Here is a 14,109-nt window from a genome sequence, read left to right on the forward strand (position 1 = left end):
ACATTAATTAACTTTTATAACAGATGTTCTATGAATTTGTTGAAATGCGTGCTTTATTGTTTTGTAGTTCTGAGTGAGTCTATTGAGTGGTATAATTTTTTGTTGTTGCTAAAGCTTGTTTACTGCTACTAAAAATCTAGAGAATATGGGATTGCTTTATACAGTCACTTCATGTTTATGGTGTGCAAAATACTAGCGAACTTAAACTGAAGTCAGTGAAGGAAGGCAACACAGGATTTCAACAAGGGCATCTAAATAACAGTACAGATAACTTCATGCACAAACCATGAAAAATCATCTCTGGCCTGTTGTCAGTTGCTCTTGTCAAAACTGTCAATAACAAGGTACTGTGCCCAAGTGCTGGCTGTTGCCTTGCTGGAAAGGTTTACTTCAGATTGCCCACAATTACAAAGAACTATGAAAATACAAGTAGAGAATAGAAAACATGTCTCTGATAAGAGTGCAAAACCTGAAGAAGTAGCCACATGTATCTTCTCATTCTTACAATCTACGCTATCATGATGATAATCTGACATCCAATCTTTTTCACAAACTCTACAAACTAAAATAGAATTATAGGAACATAACACAATGCTGAAACACCCACTGGGCATCTTTATCTGGAACATAATATAGACATTCAAGCAAGAATAGCTAATCCAACTAGAAGCATTACTACTTGGAAGTTGTTTATTTCTTAATTTAAAATGCTAGATTTTCATTAAATTGGTAAACTTTCTGAAATTAATTGAAATAAAGTGTTTAGCACCCTTTAAGGATTGGAGCTAGTGCATTGCCCTATGTGTTGGTTAATGAACCTTCCAAGGTGCATCTTTTGACTGGGAACCAACTTCTAGGCTACTATGGTAAATGACAAGGGGTTTGATGTGGTTATTTCTTCTAAAAAGCCTCATAAAGAAGTTAGAGGAAGTTTTACAGAAACGTTAGGCTTCTAATATTATCCTGAAAACATCCGAAGTGCATTTGAAAGCAATTTATAATCTGTCACAAAACTCTGTTTTGACATAAGTTTTTTTTAATTGAACTTCTGAGGGTGTGCAATTCCAACATGTCTGTTTAAGGAAGCAGTGTTGCTTACCTGTTTCATGTATTTACAGCTAAGCTAAACTTTCATCTTTATTCTGCTCAGCATTGCTTTTTCTACTAAAACATAATACATTATTCATAACTACTTCTAATTTTGGCCTAACTTTGAACTGGAGATAATTGGAATGTCTCCAATTGTCTTATATGTTCGCACATCAAAGAGCATCAAGTCAGCAATCAGCATTGTTCTTGTGGTATACGTATATGTGTGCGTGTGCGTGTTAAAGAGCGAACAAATATTGCTTTGCTAGTGATATTGGGACATTCCTCATTCTTCTTTCAAAAATAAATGATGATAAATTCGTAACGATCTTGCAGAAGGGGTGCCATAGGTTATCATGTCCAATGCTGCAGATCTGGGTCTTAGCACAAAACTCATTGTAGGCAACAGAACTCACCTAAGTGACTTCAGTAATTTTTAGATAAAGCCCCAAGTAAAGGTTGATTTTTTCAGTGTTACCTAATCATTCCTTTCCCTTTGGTGCGCAAGACCATTACACAGAAATCATCAACACTTCCAGGTATCCTAGGTATCCTTTATATGCTTCTACTCGTACCTGTTTCCTCCTTTCCCCCTCCAAACTGAACCCAAATTCAAGTGAAACTTGTAAGGAGTGCACTGAGAATCGGAAGATGCTTGCTATTCAGGTAGTGGGATTTGCTGGGTGATTTTATTGAGTAAATCAATAGTCAATGCCTGGGAGGATGCAGTGTGCAATTAGCCTTTGTTGAATTAGCCTTTGACGTACAGCACATTTATGGTTTGAAATGACACCTGTTTCCTAAGAAACTGAGAATGTAGTAAGGCACATGGGCTGTCCTGCAGGAATGGGAGAGAATCCTGAGTATCTGAGACACTGATGAGACAAGGCCAGCAAGGTTTAGGTCTGGGCTGGAGAGTGCTGCTTGGAACTGCTTTGCATTGCAGCTGGTTTGAATCTGATCGCATTAAATGAAGGAAACTTGCAGAGGTTCAAGAACATCACGTGCCTAATTCCTGTTTGAAATTTTGCAAATATCCCATCATAAGTACAGTTGTTTAAACCTTCATGCAACCTCACAAATGTGACAGTGCCTTTTTCTCCCTGCAAGCTAGAAACAGCCTTTCACTAGCATATGCTTATAGACATTTGCAGTGTATGAAATGATGAACATGTTTTCTTGGGGATTAACATGTTAAGCGCTGAGGTGCTTTATTTGTAATTTGCAATAAGCCATATTACTTTTTTCTACAATCGCAAGTAACTATTTTCATTACTGAGCTCAATGGCCTGAATTTCTTTATTACTGTTTTTCCTTATAATCCCTTCTTCTATATTGTGATGACTCAAAGTCAGATTCTGCATTTATTTTGTGTTTTAAACACAGATACAAACGTGCCTAGCAAGAGCCAAAAAAAATGAAGATTTTGCTAATGGTTTGTTTAAGTCTGGATATGTTATCTCTGTCAAAGTGACCATTAACATTCTACACACCTAGGCGCTCCACCAAATCAAGATTGTAGCACTCCAAATGTTACAGCACTGAAGTTAACCCCCAAGTCAATACACATAGGAAGTACTTAGATTTATCTTGAAGTTGCCCATTCAGCTTCCTACAAGATCTCTGCTCAGTTTAGAAGATAACCAAAGTTGTTATAGACTGCAAATGGCTGATATATCTTCCTTGGCAACAGATAAAAACTAGAAAAATACAGTCTGAACTGGATTCAGGCATCCATAGACACAAGCAAGATTAGTACCTGTAACTGAAAATCTAGTCCCTTGCTTTATAAATGGTTAGTGCAGTGTTGTGCGTTAACTAGGAAGCTTACAGGTAAAGTCATGTCTGATTTTATGAATACAAATAAAATCATATCCTCAGCTGGGTGCATGAACTCTGGTCTGAGAAGTGGTCTGGAACGTCACAGTAGGATAAAATAATCTGGGGTTTGCATTTGAGGAACAAAATAGCTGCTCCCAGAAGTTACAGCTGTGGATTGGTCCAAACACTGAAACAGCTGAAGACTTCTTGCTTCAACAGATTTGGCTACAAGTGAGTGAGTTTAAAGTATTTTCTGTAACTACATTGCTTTTGAAAGACTTAAATATTAATTCAGCTACTAATAATATTCTATCATTTAAAAGCATCAATCAGGTCTTTAAAATTTGGTATTTTACAGTTCACGTTACAAAGGAAGTGCACTTACACTGTTGCTATAATAATGATGGTATTTCATATTATTTTTTATTTAAGCTTTTTTTATGTTTAAATATCTTAAAATTTGCTGAAGACAGGGCCAAATTATTTGAACAGGAGTTGAGATTCTGTCCCTTTAAAGTACATGTCAAGGCTTAGACACACTGTTCCTGTGTGTTGCCCTTTACCTACAAGCAAGTATCTATCACGGGCATTTGCAATATGTGAGGGTTTCCTTCAACCATATTTTTAATCTTTTCCTTTTTTTTTTTTTCCCATATAAAAAGGTAACCTTTAACAGAAACAGCTAGCTGGCAATACAGACCTCAAAACTGAGCTAACCAAGTAATCTGCTCACATATGTGATCACTTTGAGGAGTGATCCTGTGTAGTTATGGCAAATGTCCCAACATCATCTTTCATATAATTTTAGTGATAATCTGCGTTCAGCTTTCAGCTGCAAATGACTAAAAGAACATTTCAAGCCCCCACAAAGTCTGATGAGAGCTCATGGCTGTGTACAATTTAGAACAGCAAGCTGCATGTTCCCTGTTGCAGCAGAAAAAATGGTCAGGATTTTATTTATTTAGTGGTGTTTTTTTTTTTTTCCTTAGAATTACTCAAATACAGCTGATATCCACCAGCAAAAAAATTGGAAATCAGCATTTTTAGTTTGGTGCTAGCAGAATAAATAATTTGGTTAAGACTATGAGAAAGTAGGGGAGGGTAAGGCTGGATTGAAGATGCAGAGAAGTTTTCTTCTTAATATGTCAGTGAACAATGAGGAAAGAAAAATCAGCCCAGGAAAAGCATCACTTACCTGTTAAGCTTTTAACCTTTCCCCAAAGGCCTGTCCTGCAAATCCCTTGAAGTCCCATGTTCAGCTACCAGCATTTTTTGCTACCCATCTTTTCCTTCCTCTCCTCCAGCCATCTTCTTCCCCCTTCCCCCAACTTCTATTAAAAGGAAAGCTACCGAGAGCTCGTAAGTAACAGGCTTTTGCTTTCAATCAAAGGAGAGCTGAATAGCCTTCCACTCAGAGTGAGTTCAGTGGATCTAGAGTCAGGGCCCCTTCATTAATGAGAAAGGAATCTGTCCACCTTCTGAAATCTTTCAGCGCTCCCTCAAGCTGCCTGAACCACACAACTTGCATTTCTCATAAATTTTTCCCCCTGTGGCCACAGTTCCGTTTCTCTCTTTCTCTCCTTCATCTCTTGAAAACCAAATGTGCAAAGGTAGTTTCCCTGCTCTTGCATGAGTAGATCCTGAGGTTTCTGATCTTTATTTGCTCATTAGGAGATACCATTTCAAATTAATTCCCCCCTTTCCCTGGCCCCCAAACCCTTGGTTTCAGTAAAATAATTAGGTGGGCTTAGAGTTATACGCAAGGAAAACTAACATTTGTGTCAGGGTTGCCAGGTGTGTGCGCAGTGCAGGTCCAAACATTGGTTTTGATTGTTAGGCTCAGTGGTTTACACACACGGTTTTTTCAGTCAAACCGCTTGTTTCAGTTCACACCAACTGAGTTTTGTTTTGAGTTTATAGGGGTTAGAATGAACCCTGGAAATTCAAATGCAAAGCTCCACTGGAACAGCTGCTGCTCTCTCTTTTGGTCCAAACTACGTTACCCCCTAAAATGCTAAAATCATCCTTAGCTTCTGAAACTTAGCTCAGGTTTGGTGAAAACCTCATTAACCTAGCATGATACCTGCTTGGTTTTGGAGATTTTCTTAGCTTTTTTGCACTAATTCTATATCATAAATATTAATACGACTTCAAGACCCCACCATGTCAGGAATTGTATATCTTCATTCCACATGTTGTCAGAAGTAGAAAGGCATTCTTTGTCATTATTTCAAAAATTAAGTTTTTGCTATGTCTGATAATGTTAAAGGAATATTTACTGTCAATGAGAGAATAAACCAGTGAGGAAAGACATCATATGTGACTTCTATCAGACGGGTCCCAAGCTTGCTCAGAACAAGTATCCGGTTGTTATTCTATGGATGGTCTCATACATAATACTTTGGTCCCCAGACCAAAGCATCTTGGTAGTCTTCTTGCTATCATCACCTATGTAAACATAAATGACTTGGCTTGTGACAAGTATGGGGGAAGATGCTTTCTGTGTGGGAATGTGAATTGAAAAGGAATGGGAATTGATAAGAAATGCATGCTGTATAAATTCATTTTAGGTGAACATTGGTTTAGGTTTTGACATCAGGCAGTTTTGATTCTCATTATAATATGTGAATGGTTATGGCCAATACTGAGACTGAATTGGCCAAATTCAGACTTCTATTAGTTCTTTAGATCCATTCCACTTCAAGAGTTATCTTTTTCTATTAATGCATAACTGATACTGAAAAATCTTCTGTTAATTTCTGTGGTGGAGTCAGGAGAAAAAGTAAATAAATAACAAAGAGGAAGTAAATTTTTGATTGTTGAGCTCTGTTTGTTATTTTATGTTGATAGTACATACATCTTGAGGATATAGTGACTAACTGAAACTGAAAATATGAGTGAAAAGTACTTAGAATTCCTGAATAAAAACCAGATACCTTGTCAAAACAAGCCCTGTGCAATAAAGATTTCTATGGGAGAAAAGAACGATTAGAGAATGCACAACTGGAGTACTGTGTATGTGATGTTAATTGCTGTGGGTGCTGATTACTTGCTAATTTAAATAGACATTGTAAGTGCTCAAAACCAGGTTATGAAGTGCTGGCAGTAGCTTTCTCTGCCTAACAATCATGTAAAAGAATAATTTGTGATTGGAATTACAGATATAGCTGTAAGATTATAGGCACAACCAACTGTGCTTCCCTCTTCTCCCCTTCCCAGTTGTGGGTTTTTGTTTTGTTTTGTTTTTCATGCCTAAAGTAACTTAATTGAGACTTGAAAAATAATTGGATCAGAACATAGGGATGAAGGTATCTGAGTAGAAGTCAGTAGCACTGTAGCAGTAAGTTAAGATGCTGGTGTATTGCAAAGCACACCACTGCAGCAAGCAACAGTAAAATCTGCCAAACGCAGTGTCAGTTTGTTGTGACTCAGCCACTGGCCCATGAATAGCGGATCAGTTGTTCCTGGTGTCAATGGTAAATACCCTTAAAGCTACGTATTTGTGCTCCTGCCCGTGCCTGCTTTTCCAGCTGTTCAGCGTCAGTGCCTGCTGGCACACTCCCTGGCAGCCTATGCAGCTGAGGGGAAGCATTCGCTTCTGCTCTCCGGGCTTGTTTCAATCCTAGCAAGAACAACCATTTCTCTCCTTGCCATCACTTCAGATCAGGGAAGGGAGCTGCTGCTTGCCAGGACCACACTCAGGCTGTGACCTCTGGCTGCTCCTGTAACCAGGCTCCTGGGGCAGCTGCTGTGCTCCTCTTGCCTGCTGGGGAGCTCAGCCTCCCTGCCGAGCCTCGTGCCCCAACGCTTCCCAGCTGGCTATGCAGCCTCACAGTCCCACTTGCTACACTCTGCCCTTTGAAAAATGAAGAAATCAAAGCTTTAAAGTATAAAACTCCTCCTCTCTCATTGCTTGGTGCTAGCATTGCTTTGAAATGTAGCTAGCATTCCCTTGTACTTCAAACAAGCCACTGAAACTCCGAATTAATTCTCACAACACACCTATCACCGACTGATTTGTGTGTGCGCATGTGCGCTGCAGCAGTGCCTTGATGCCCTGTCGTGCAGCTGTGCCAAAACCGGGCAGCGAGGAGGCATCCTGGCAGAAGTCCCTGGCCTCTCTGTGTTGCGTGTGGGGAAACCGAGGAAGGCAGAAGTAGAAGCAGCTGGCCTGGGTGTCAGCTGAGACAGCTAATTTTCTTCCTAGTAGCTGGTATAGTGCTGTGTTTTGGATTTAGTATGAAAATAATGTTGATAATACATTGACATTTCAGTTGTTGCTAAGCAGTGTTTGCCACTAAGTCAAGGGCTGTTCAGCTTCCCAGGCCCTGCCAGGGTGGAGGTACAAGCCTTCCACATGCACAAGGAGCTGGGAGGGGATACAGCCAGGACAGCTGACACAAACTGGCCAAAGGGGTATTCCGTATGATGTCATACTCAGTATAAAAGCTGGGGACAGTTGGTTGGGGTGGGCCGTGGCTCTGGAACTAGCTGGGCATCAGCGGTTGGTGAGCACTTGTGCTGTGCATCACTTGTTTTGTATATTCTTTTATTAGTATTATTATTCTCTTCCTTTTCTGTCCTATTAAACTGTCTTTATCTCAACCTGAGTTTTACTTTTTTTCGATTCTCTCCCCCATTCCACCAGAGGGGACAGTGAGCAAATGGCTGTGTGGTTGTTTTAGCTGCCGGCCGGGTTAAATGACAACACTGGGTCACACACTAGGTGAATCACGGGGCTGGAAGGAGAGCGTGGGTGGCCTGGACCTTTCACCAGTCACCTCCTCCTTATTCCCAAGCCCCAGGTTTCACCTGAATATTTGACTTTCATTTTGCAGCCTTGCTTGGCTTCCACCGTCTGGAAGCATGGGGATTGTTCCAGCCCTTATGGTGCAGTGCCCTGCTTTTTTTAGGGTTTTTCCAGTTAGGCTCACCATGAAGAACAAAACTCCTAGGCATAGCTGAAGCTCCTTGCAGTTATTAAAACTGCATTGTGCCCACAGCACATGGCACGAGAACATGTCAAGGACTGCTTGATCATGAACTGTTCCCTGCAGCTGTGCCCAGAAGCAGTTTATATAAAACTTGTGTTCCTATTTCAGTTTTCTAAGAGACAAGTGAGCGTTCAGGCTCTTTTAAATTCTGCCCAATAGAAACTAAATTAAATCTTACTGTCATCTATCTTCTGTATTATTATTTTGGAATCGATTAAAAGCTTGTTTACTGTTACATGGACTGCTCTGGATTTTCAGGTAGGCAAAGAATGTGATCCTTTGAATTATTTATGGTTGTGTTGGATCAGTTACATATTCACTTTTTTATTGCTACTAAATTTCAGAAAAGGCTAAGGGGGGTAAAAAGGACCTGTGTTTATTCATGCAAACAACTCTGCAAGTCCCACCGTTGCCACACAGGAAGGTCTGTCCTTAAACCAATTTAAAGTTTGGGGCTGTGAGCCTTTGCCTTCTGTTTTGTTACTGCTGAGGTTAATGAGTCAAGGGTCAGGGCATTCATCAGTGACTATGGTACAGAAAAGCGTTGCTAAACTTATGGTGAAATATGAGCTTGCTCTCATGGGAAAGGCACCTTTGGGAAAAGCCAGCCTTACCCAGCCACGGGCAAGGGGAAGAGCCTGGTAAGGGCACCTCGGCCTGGAGCACTGATTTAGTGCTGATTTACATCCGTGCATGCGTGCACTCTGTGTTTAATCTTAATTTTAATGGATATGCCTGATTATTGTTGCTTGGTCTGAATGGTGAGAAAGTACCAAGTAGTTAGGGTGTACTCCGCGAGCCCACAAGTTTCTGAGATGTTATCTTTGCCCAGCAGTAATCGAAGCTCTAAAACCTTCTTTACTCAGTCCACTGACAATTCTTCATTTCCTTTAGCACAAACAATCCTCTAAGAAAGGAGCTGTTAGTGGTGTATATATAGCTTTTACAGTGCAGTTCTGAGTCACGATACTGGAAGGTGCTGAGCAGATGTAATGCCCATCAATTTGTTGTTATTAATTACAAAAGAGGACTGCTTCATGCAGGTTCTCCCTTTCTTTCATGCACTCAGACTGCCTGACTTCTTTATTTATTTTTTCCTGTTTAATTTGTGATGCAAACAGGAAGATGCTGCTTTTGTAAAGAGATTTATCTAAATTAAGAGATTATTATTTATTTCTTTAGAATATGCAAATCAAATTTCATGTTCTCATTCAAAGCAGAGACACTTTTCTCCTGGGTATCACCAGTCCACAGGGAAAGTTATTGCACTTTAATATAATTCCTGAACCATTAATCACACTGACTATGGTTTTGCAAGAGGCAAACCTTTTAGTTGCTTACAGTCCATTCTTTAAACTTAAGTTATTTATTTACAGAGCATCCTCAATCCTCCCTTAAGACCTTCAGAAATGAAAAATGTAAGGGGATACCAGTTCCTTTTCCTCATTTAAGTATGAAAACACTGTTTTCCAAGCTTTTTTTCCTGTGGCAAAAGTAAGGTCAAAAGATGTGGCAGCAGGTAATGTAATGTGTCCAAACTAGATTCTGGTTATAATTTGGAAGCGTTCACACTGCCGTCTGCTCTGTAGTCCTGAAAAACGTGTGATGTGCCATAGCATGAGTCACAGAAACCTGGCAATTGCTCCTCTTTGTCCTTAGTCTCTGTGGCTGCCAGGGCCCAAGGCACAAGGTGGAGGTAACTGGGGTCTGGTTGTACCCTCAGCTTACTGTGTTCGGCTGCTGCTTTGCTATCCTAACTTGCCCATGTCCCTTCTTTACAAGCAGCGCAGACTTACTCTTCTCATTTCAAATTATTATGAAGTCTAGCAATATGTTATTCAGCTTCACCTCTGCAGACATCATCAGCTTATGAGATAAATAATGCTAGCCTTGATGTGTTATGGCTATTCTAGTTTAGTCTCAAAAATCAAGATTGGCTAAAATGGTTGCCTGTATTACTGAGAGACTTACAATACCAGTTTTAGGCTTCAATCACTCTGTGTTGTAAGACAGTCTATTACTTGCATTAAAAAAAAAAATAATATTCATTTCCATTATTGCTTGGTGGCAAAAACTGTAATGGGATGCCTATTGCTGATGATAAACATAAACAGTCCCTGAAAGCAAATTAAATTTTGCCAGATTATTCGTAGCCTGTATTTTCCTAACTTGCCGTTTGGTGGCTAAATTGTATTGGTATTGCTTTTGCAGATTATTTTTATTTCATTTTAAGGCCTGTTTCTCATTTTTAAAAAAAGAATTAAAACTTTTATCAGAAAATCAGACTTATATTCAATCTGTATTTTTCACTGTCAGTTTCCTAACCTATTTCCTTCTTCAAGGGACTTAAATATATGAACATCTAAATACAGAGATAGGCAGTTTTTCTCCTCCTTCTATTTCTTTTATTTTTAAGGGATTTTTTTTCTTTTTTTCCCATGCCTGTGAGGCTGGAGCCCTGGAGGTTTCAAGCTTCTTTCATCCTCCATGTCAGCAATTTCAAAGAAGTGGGTTCCTGTACACTTCTTTTTACATGCTTTACAGTACTCTTCAAACTTGACTTGCAAGCTCTTTCTCTGCAGGTGAGAAGGGAGTGCGGGCAGGGGACATATTTATACCTCGGACTTACTAGCTAAAGCATTCATGGAGAGAGAGGAGAGCACCCTGGCACAAGCAAGCTGTGCAGTCCAAAAGAATGATGTTGGTTTTTGCATCTCCACCCTCTTTTTGTGGCCTCTTTCTGAAGTTTGCAAAGTAGCAAACTCATGCAGCTGAGAGCCAGCTGAGTTAGGATGTTTTAGCTTTCTGTTCTTGTGGAATGGGAAGAGACATTAGAAACCATCAGACAAAAACAGCTATTTCAAGTCCATCTGTGATCTACACACTGCAAGCACTCTCAGCCTTCAGCTAATGCTTCTTCTTTCTGGGTTACAAACTACCAGTTGACAGAGCTGGAGATTTGTAAAGGCTTGTGTGTGCAGGTCTAGTGCATCTCTTCATTTAGACCAGAAGATGATGGGGGGTGAAGGGAAACAGGGAATGGGAATAAATCCTATTGCTGGTAACCAAACCCAGCAGTGGTAACGAGGCCAGCAATTGATAGGAGAGGAATGTAATTAAGAATGCTACAAAAGGCAGCTGGGCTGCCTGACCACATTAGTATGGAGAAGGGAACAAGGCAGAGAGCAGGTATGTGCTGGGGAGAACATTGGGAGACGCGGATGAGCTGGGAAAGCGTTACACGTAAGGAGGGAATGCAGAAAAGAGGGTGAAGAGATAGGGACGAAGAAGTGGGACAAGGCCTGGTAGTGTGTGCCATATTCTTTGACCTTAAAGTGTTAAAGCCATTTAAAATGTCTCAAAAGTTATTTTCTTCGTGGATGCGTACTGCATATTACTTTCTCAGAGGAAGGAAAGATGCTTCCCATGTTAATATGAATTAAGGGTTTCAAATGTCCTCTTAGATTTGTGTGATCTTTTCTGGGCAAAAATAAATGACTGTTTAAAACAAAAATATCTGTGTGCAATAAAAAAAAAATTTTTTTCCTAATTGTATCTTATGATGTTGAGGACTGGTCACTTTTTCGTTTTGGTCTGTGCTCAGGATTTCTTTATTTTATAATGTTTGAGGGGTGCAGCTGTTGTACTGCTTTTATTTAATGGTAAGAGCGAGGCGCTAAGTCTAACATAATTAGTGTAAATAGAGGATACTGTTTGACAATTCAGGAGAGGATCTTCTAAACGTTTTTCTTTGGGAGATGACCTGTACCTTTCCAAGGAATAATCTTCCAATTCTGGCTGAAACCTCTCTCCAAAATTTTCTGCTCTTAAAGCATAAAAAATTGATCTGCTATTCCCAGGCAGTCCTCAGAAGATTGGCCCTTTCACATTCTGAAGGTGCAAACCATAGTGTTTAGATGTAAAAGCTGTTATTGAATCTTAATTGAAGTCAGCACAGTACTAACCTACAGGCAAGATTCTGCAAAGCAGGAAGATACATTGTTTGAGTTTCTTGGAGCTTGGAGTAATCTTTCTGGCTATAGATAGATGAATCTCTTTCAATTTAAGTATCCTAGAGCATATTTATGGCAAGTTTAATTAAAGTGAATCCATAATCAATTATTGTTCTTTCCTGCTCCTCCTTAATTTTTAAAGTCTTTTTCAATGAAACATTAATTACCCTGTCAAATCTTTCAATAATACACAAAAAGTTTCTATTAAAGAAAGCTAGGATTATATTAAGAGAAACTCTACTCCTTTTTATTTGAGTGAAAAAAAGCATGACCACTTTAAGAACAGGGTGAAAGAATTTATTGGACTTGAAGAAAGTTTAGCAGTTGTGAAAAGGATCAAAGTAGCAACCTGGAATGTGTATTTTCACAGGTACATTTAGGTAATAGCATTTTATGTAGAAGAAAATCCCAGTTTTCTTTTTTTTAATTTCTTTTTATCTTGTTATGTTTTTTGTACTCCTGTGGAAATAAAATAAATACAGGATGTAGATCTGCTCTGTTCTACTAAACTGGAATGAAATACACAATTCTTATTCTGCTTCATGTTGCTTTATCTTTTGAAGCGTACAAGAAGCAAATTTGGAAGCTAACGTTTCGTGGGAGCTTGTGGTTCCTAGGCTATCGTAGTGTGTGTCATCTTGTCTTGGGTGGTGTTACTGAATGTGATGGATATACTACAATTTCCCTACCGCAAATAGGAATGTTTATTTTACTTACAGGATGCTAATTGCTTAGCTATCGTATTTTGCAAAGCTGTGTGAAGATGATGATGATGAGGGAACCCTCGGAAGAAAAGAAAAATCAAACTATAATTTTGGTGCTGTCAGAGGAGTGGGTGTTATATGTGGGAGGTAAAGGCATAGGGAAAAGAAGTGACATTTACTGAACTTATTGCACAGCCTACTTGTACTTCAGATGTGCCTACTGATGGTATTTGTAGGGGTAGCTCGTCTGAAAGAGGAAAAAACTGACCTTATGCTTAAAAAGGAAACAAAAAAAATCTCTAGCCTTCATTCTGTCTAAATCAAAAAGCATACTTAGCAATTCAGAGTAGTTCTTTGTGCCTTCAGAACTGTCAAATCTGTCACACACAAAGGCTACATCAGTGATGGCCATGCATTATATTAGAAGTGTTTAAAGCCAATAAGTAAAGCCTGTTGAAAATGTAAGAGCAGATATATACGGGTCTTTAGCTATTGACTGCTGCGATTAACTGAATGCCATATGGCTCAGTTGCTCAGTTCTCTGACTTGAAACATCATCCTGCATGCACTGTAATATCTAAAATAAACATACTGCAGAAGACAACCAATATTAAGGCTCCACAGAGAGCATACCTACCTGCTTTTTATTTACTCTTTAAATTTTTGGTGGTGAAGTGACCTAGGCAGCACTTTAACAACAATGTGGTTGTTTACTCCAGTGAAAGAAATAAAATATTTGATATGTTATTTTCATGCTATTAAGCTCGCAAAGGCTAACAACTGTGAAGAAGGTAATGTAATACTTAGTTGTCAAGTTTGGGATTAATTGATTAGGATGCATAGTTAGTAAAAATCAGCACTTGTCACATCTGAGTCCCATGAGCTATAACCATCTCGAACATCTCTATTGTTCCAGTCTTTTTCAATTTTGTTTCCCACTCTGCAGAATTTCCCAGGAGATGCGATGGGTCAGTAGCAGGCCAAAGAAGGGCTTCAGACCTAATCTAATCAATATTGTGACAAAGGTAATGAAAGAAGCTATGTCACCTTGGAATCCCAGTACATTTTATCAGCTCTGCCCCTAATGGGATGTGACAGGGAGGTTGATCTGTGTCGTCTTAGGACAGGAGAGAGGTTGTGTAAGGGCTTGTGCAAGGATGGCTGCGTGGCAAAGGGTAATCTAACTCCATTACAATTGCAGCTAAAGGTTGATACTAGAGATCCTCACTTAGGTGTCAAACATCAAATAGTTATTTTAATGACCGTCATTTTCAAGTGAACTGTTTATGCATTTATTACATTTTCAGCTCCTCTAACATGTTGTCTATATTAAAAGAGATGGTAACTTCTCTTTCACTGGGAAGGTTCTGAAATTTATTTCACAAATTAGAAAGCAGTAGTCACTGGCTTTATACGTATTCCAAGCAAAGCACTTTCACTTCAGTCCTCTGTAATGTTTTTATATTGTATTTTGCCCCTTTTTGCAGT

At 39.3% G+C, this 14,109-nt stretch overlaps 1 protein-coding gene across 3 annotated transcripts in view; it reads right to left on the minus strand.

Moving 5' to 3' along the window:
- The window catches only part of RASGEF1A (RasGEF domain family member 1A), a 170,520-nt gene that overhangs the window by 38,047 nt on the left and 118,364 nt on the right, over window positions 1-14,109 (minus strand). The gene's annotated exons all lie outside the window — the stretch shown is intronic.

The sequence above is a fragment of the Balearica regulorum genome, chromosome 7 (genome assembly GCF_011004875.1).
Source record: "Balearica regulorum gibbericeps isolate bBalReg1 chromosome 7, bBalReg1.pri, whole genome shotgun sequence".
In the NCBI taxonomy this organism is placed as follows: domain Eukaryota; kingdom Metazoa; phylum Chordata; class Aves; order Gruiformes; family Gruidae; genus Balearica; species Balearica regulorum.